The sequence below is a fragment of the Halictus rubicundus genome, chromosome 8 (genome assembly GCF_050948215.1).
Source record: "Halictus rubicundus isolate RS-2024b chromosome 8, iyHalRubi1_principal, whole genome shotgun sequence".
Lineage (NCBI taxonomy): Eukaryota > Metazoa > Arthropoda > Insecta > Hymenoptera > Halictidae > Halictus > Halictus rubicundus.
In genome coordinates, this window is record NC_135156.1 from 9,178,793 (window position 1) to 9,185,512 (window position 6,720).

At 39.1% G+C, this 6,720-nt stretch overlaps 1 protein-coding gene across 1 annotated transcript in view; it reads left to right on the forward strand.

Moving 5' to 3' along the window:
• The window catches only part of LOC143356310 (pancreatic lipase-related protein 3-like), a 149,475-nt gene that overhangs the window by 62,307 nt on the left and 80,448 nt on the right, over nt 1-6,720 (forward strand). The gene's annotated exons all lie outside the window — the stretch shown is intronic.

Sequence of the window (6,720 nt, forward strand, 5' to 3'; positions counted from 1 at the left end):
CAGAGAGCCAGTGCGACCTGTCTTCGAAATATCATAATTCATGGCGGCCCAATTATTTCGTCGAGAGTTCAAGAAACCCTTCGGAGCTTGTGCCAGGCGTAACGGGGTTAAAGACATTTAACGCGTGTCCTTCGATTAGGCGGTCTCTCCCTTTTCTGCATGACGTCGTTGTTGTTTTGTTTTTTTCTTTTCTTTTTTGTCTCATGCCGTGAGACAGCCGCCTATTTTTCTGCGTCGGGCCAATTTTCGGATGTGCAAACACAACCCATTGTCGCGGCGCACGCGCCCTTAGGACGATCCTCTTTTCTCCGTCGCTCACGGCAACCCCTTCTGCCGTCTCGCTCTCGCAACCCCCGTGCACGATTCTCTGTCCCTTGTTCGCCCCTTGTTCGCGATTTAAATATGCAAAACGACTTTTTTCTTCGGCCGCGCGCGCGGTGCGACCGGGCTCCTTCCCTTGTTTGGTCCACCGCGCCCACATAATTACCGGGTGGCGGGAAAATAACCGGCAAAAAACGACAGACGCGACCAGGAGAGAAACGAGTCCGGCAAAAAAAAAACAACGCGAATGAAAAAAGGCGATATCGCAATTAGACTGGTTACAAGGGTGCACGATATCCCACAGCGTGGCGAAAGGGGTGGCGCGACGCCACTGTAAACTCCGCATTATGCTCGCGCGCCGCTATACTAGCCGGGGTTAATGGATAGACACTGTATGTGTTGCGTTTTTTTTTTTCCTGCACTGTGTCTAACTTATTCTTTGAGTAACGCTGTGGTTTATGGGAATGGTTTGTGTTGCTGGAAGAGGATATACTGCCGGTGACCGAATTACTAATTGTGAGACACAAAACGTGTTGTTTTTTATGAGAGGGATTTAAAGTATTTTATAATTGAACGATTCGTAGCAATAAGGGGGCTGGTCCATATTTTATCATTTGTTGTACGCGGTGTTTCGTTTACAGTTGGTCAGAAAGATATTCGCACACCAGTGCAATTTTAATTTCTACGCCCTATACATTGGAGAAATATACAACAGACAACAAAACTACAGTACAATATAATATATAATATGTAAATATAGTATAAAATATATATAAAATAATATATACAAATTTTTTCAAATGCAATATAAAATAATATAATTACACGAAAATTGCCAATTGTATGTAGGCTGTGGGCACTTGCATAGGAATCCGTTTCTTCTCGTAATAGTTCTCTAATAATTTTAATAAACCATGAATAATGAAAAATTATTCCGAAATTTTTCGCATTGTACCTACCCATTTCTATCTTTAATAACACCTTTTAAAAGAACTCGCTGATAAAAGGAATTAGCTCCTGCCATTTTATTGACATATTATATTCTAATTTTGTTAATATATTATGTATGTATGTTACGTTGTATCTTTAGCAACGAGTCCCAGCTATATATGAAGCAAAAGGAATTATCAAACAGAAATATTGTCTTTTTATGGCATCATTAACGCAGACACGTTGTTACACAGTCCCACCTGAATGAACGCAATCCGACCCGGTAAGATTTTGAAGTGTTCAGCCCGAAAAACGGCTCATGCAAGAAATTAAAACGTTGGGTGTGTCGGACGGATTAGTCTCATTATTATTCCCGAGCAGCTTCCGTGGCGAGACGGGCGAAAAAAGGGACTCTCGGAAGATTAACGAGCAACGAGCCCTTATGAGCCACCTTGACGCCTCGAAAATCACGAGAGACAGAAATAAAACACCGCAGAGAGCGAACGATAACGAGAGAGAGAGAGAGAGAGAGAGAGAGAAACCGCTGTGAAAAAAAAGATGAATCGCGAGAAGGTACTGGATATCGCAATTAAACAGGCCGCCAACCCTACAAATTGGGGGTTGAATTTTTTTTTAGAGCCACCGGGAGGGGTTGCTCGAGCCCTTAAAACATCGTGGACCGATCCCGACAAGAGGTGGAGGGGAAAACACCGTCAGGGGGAACCCGCGGCACGGAAAAAAATCCATAGGGGTGCCTGACTTTCCTTCTCTCTCGTCCCCAAGCTTTTGAGTCTGAAAAAAAGGAGGCACGGTGGTGCCGGTAATGCGAAAGTTGGGGGCATACTGCTCCACGGAGGAACGAAACTGTGCAAGGGGTGGCACTGATGACGGCGGTGGTCGCTAAACACTAAACAAAAGCCGAGCGACATTCTCGGACGCCTTCGGAAACATGGCCGCATTCGTCAGCGTTGGAAATCTCGGCGACCTGAATGCTTTGCTGGAAGTTCAGCTCTAAACGAACACTGAAAATAAACGATGAACGTTGCTTCGGCAAAATGGCAACATTGAATTTATTCAGATTTTCCACAATTTTTACTGTTATGGGTAAAAACTCATTCGTGTCCCCAGCAATTAATCAGTACAGCAAATGTGCCTTATTTCGGCTCCTAAGTAATCAGCCATTTTGAAAATGAATTACTTAAATATTAGAAACAACTACTAATTTAATGTTATACATTTGAATGTGTAGCTTTATGTTCCCAAATAAACCGTTCAGAAAATAGTATATTAACCGTTAAGTGGAGATAAATTTAATATAATGGTATTAGAATTCTTACATAATTATTAGCGTAAACTTGAATGGGGCCCCAATAGTTCACATAAAAGTTAATAATAACAACGCTTAAGATTTGTGCACTTAATATAATACATACTCGAATAAGGTGATTTATTCTGTCATCTTCAATGAATACATTTTTATAGTTTCAACAAATATGTTAAATATGGCAAACATAAAATAAAATACCGACAGGTAATGCATTGTAATTGTAGTAGATAAAGAATGCTTCGATGTGCAATACATATTTTATTTCATAGAACTTCTACTTATACGAATCGTAATGAGTAAATAAATTACTTTTAAAGCAATTAGGAAGACCGTTAAGTGTTACAAACACTTTATCTTAACTGAAACTGAAAATATTAATTTCAATTCTATGATTATTAAAATGGTTTTTATTTTATAGAATCTCGCTTCACTGCTTATAGTAGTTCTTATTATATCGAAGAAGAAATTAAAATATTAATATTCAGTTTTTTAATAATAGTATAGAAATTTGAATATTCGGACAGGTGTGATTACGTATAAATCGCACATATATACGTGAAAATATTTAATATATTATAAGCTGAATGACGCTAGAGCATGTGTCTGTTTATGGAACTTTTAATGACTTCATAATTAAAAATTTATACACGACGTGCTCCGTATTTCTAATAGCAGAAAAAATCCATAGAGAGCGACCGCGCCCTTCGTATATAATAGACGATCTTCCCTTCCCGTCTACCATCTCATCTCATCTCGTTCGTTCGCCTAACCTCTACCTCCTTTTTCTTTCTATCCAACCTCCTTGAGCTTCCGCCCACCGACTGCAACCCACTTTCAAATCAATATTTAAAGAATTGCGCCTTAATAACCCCCTTCGAATCACGTAATGGCGGGCTTTGACCTTCCTAAAACCACCTGCAGACGAAAGTGCAAAGTTCGAAATGAAGTTGTTAGATGATCATTCAGAAAGCGATCCTATCGGTACGCGATAAGGGGATCAGTTATCATTACTACAGACGATACATAGTATAAGAATAGATCTAATCGCGAAGGAGGTATATGAATGGATCGAACATCTTATGGTCTTTTGTCACAGACGAGATATATGAGTAGATCAAATATTCTATGTATCCAATAAGTGGAAAGATTTTTTTCCATTCAATAACTTGCGTAACTTAATTACTAAGAATCGTTAACGTAAAAAAGAGAGCCAGAAGGAATACAGAGTTCCTCCTGACTTCCATTCGGGTCTCTTGTGCAGCAACCTCCTTGTGGTGAAACCTAGGCAATCGGTATTATCCTTCACTAATCAAATATTACCTTCCAAACTGTTTAATCAATCGAGGATGATGCCATGTTAATAGCTGCATAGTTAGAATATATTCAGATACTCTCAGATAAAATATAAAATCGTATATTTTATAACTCTTTCGTTACAGTAGAATTTGGTACATACCATACGCTGTGTACGACAGATCAACAGTGGCCTATGCTGTGAACGGTGATGTCAGCATGTAATTTGTAAAAGCTATATTGAAAACACCAAATTGTACTACACTAAACAAAAAAAATCTGTAGCAATCACTACCGATTTAAGGGGGCCGGCAGGTCGACTCTGTGTAACCACACACATACATGAAATCCATATACGTATATGAACTTGCAAGGGTCAAAATGTTGACAAATTGACGCTTCAATATCGCAATGAGCAGTTTAAAAGTGGTCACTTGGGTTTCCTAAAAGTCCAATCTAGGTCTGTCCAGAGCCCAAATTGCGAATTTCTACCTCATCGTCGAGTAATTTGTAATATTCGGCAGAAATCTCGCTTTCTGAAGCAAGGATGACGTCACAAGATGGCTGCCGCAGAGAGATTCTCTTAATTTCGAGAGATTTAGTGTTCGTATCGAAAAAAACGCTCTGGACAGACATAGCAAAGACATGTACGAACACGGTGGTATGCATTTTTAATTGATTACTTACTTATTTAAGGCGTAAAATGTCTAGAAAAAAACGCACCATTTCGCGGTTCCGCTTACTAGCGCCCCGGTCTCCCCGCGGCAAACACTGTACCTTGCGATAGAATACGGTCGATAATGCAGGTCGATATTACAGGTTTACATATGTACGATATGTATGCTGCCGAATATTGCAAATTACTCGACGATGAGGTATAAATTCGCAATTTGGGCTCTGGACAGACGTAGATTGGACTTTTAGGAAACACAAGTGACCAGTTTTAAACTACTCATTGCAAAATTGAAGCGTCAATTTGTCAAGATTTTGACCCCTGCACGTTTCGCTACGCATCTCGTAACGTCACGCTTGCTTCGAACGCCTCGCGACTGGCAGTATGCTGCCGAATATTGCAAATTACTCGACGATGAGGTATAAATTCGCAGTTTGGGCTCTGGACAGACGTAGATTGGACTTTTAGGAAACACAAGTGACCACTTTTAAACTGCTCATTGCGATATTGAAGCGTCAATTTGTCAACATTTTGACCCTTGCAAGTTCATATACGTATATGGATTTCATGTATGTGTGTGGTTACACAGAGTCGACCTGCCGGCCCCCTTAATGGACGCCTTCAAATCGGTTCAAACAGTGTGAAGTGAACGCCTATGAGCGTCCCTCATGTCAGTAGACCAAACTAAATCAATCGCATTTTAATTCCTTCTTGATTACCTTTCAATTGTATGTAGATTTCTTGTATGCTGCCGTAATTATTTTCGAATCAGAATATACCTATTATAAAGTGCGATTCTGTAGCTTTATTTTGAGTTCTCAAAAATTATAAAATTTCACTGGGATATATGTAAATATAATTTCTATGTTCAAGCGTAAATGTGATTTCGTTTTCCCGTAAGATATAATGCCTATTTCGGTAAGAATCATTTGCTTCTTTCAAACGTCCGTACAGCGCTATTCCACGTAGTGGCAAACCATTGGAACTTTTAACCGAGGTTACCGACAGAGAAGTTCCAAGACTTTAGCACAGACGAGGTATAGGAGTAGCCCAATCACCATTTGGGGTTTCGTCACCGACGAGATATAATATATAAAGACTGCCAGCCTTACGGGAGAATGTGTCGCTCGAAAAATGCGGTGTTTTCTACCGCCCTCTAGGATAGATTTTGGCTGGAGTAAGAAACAGAAGGTCAACGACGGTATTTCGTCGGTGCAGAAGACCACTAAGGAAATTCTCGTCGTTGAGAAGGTGAATCATCACGGACCCATATCGATTATCAAATGTTACATTCTCCGACCAGAGTTGGGCAAAATATTTATCTAAATAAAAATTTCGAATAACGAATAAAAGATAAAACAATTTTTATTTCCTTATTCGAAGGTTCGAATAAAAAAAGTATCTTTATTCGACGAGTATCGAATAAATAATTTTATTCGACGAAAATTTATCCGACGAAATAAAGATAATTTTTTTTATTCGAAGTGGATTTATTCGAACTTCGAATAATTTTTTCATCTTTTATCTGTATTTTCTATTCGAAGGCTTCTAATAAATCTTCGAATTACTTTTACCGAGCGCCGAGATTCAAAGACCCAGCGACGATAAACGACATACAATGTAAGCGGATGGAGAATCGCGCACGAATGAAAGTTTAAACTTTAATATTTATCAATATATCCTCATACAATTGTGACGAGCTAATGGAGGGAATTTTTCTGATGAAAATGTGGTCAAATTCGAGTGTAATCGAACAAGTTTCATTGATACGTAATGTTACGATAAAAATTACAATTTCATTAAAGACGGTCCAAATGATGTCGTGTTTTGACTCATTTTGATCGGGATAAGCTCTAAAACTCATTCGTATTAACAATAGTGTTCTGATTAAAAACATAAAAGCATAAATTGCTAATAACGCTTGATCCTCCATCCGTTTACATTGTATGCCATATGGCAGTAGCTTAGTCTTCGACGTTCATCGCTCGTCGGCCCTCGTCGAGCGTCGTCGCCGTTTATTCGTCGAGCTGGCAAAAGTTATCCGAAGATTTGAAATCATATAATTACATCCTGAGGGGATACATCCAATAATTTTTAAAAAAGCTTGAGGACTAAAATTTAAAAGGACCGTATTTGGTAGTATTCTGTTTACTGATAATTTCACGAATGATACGAC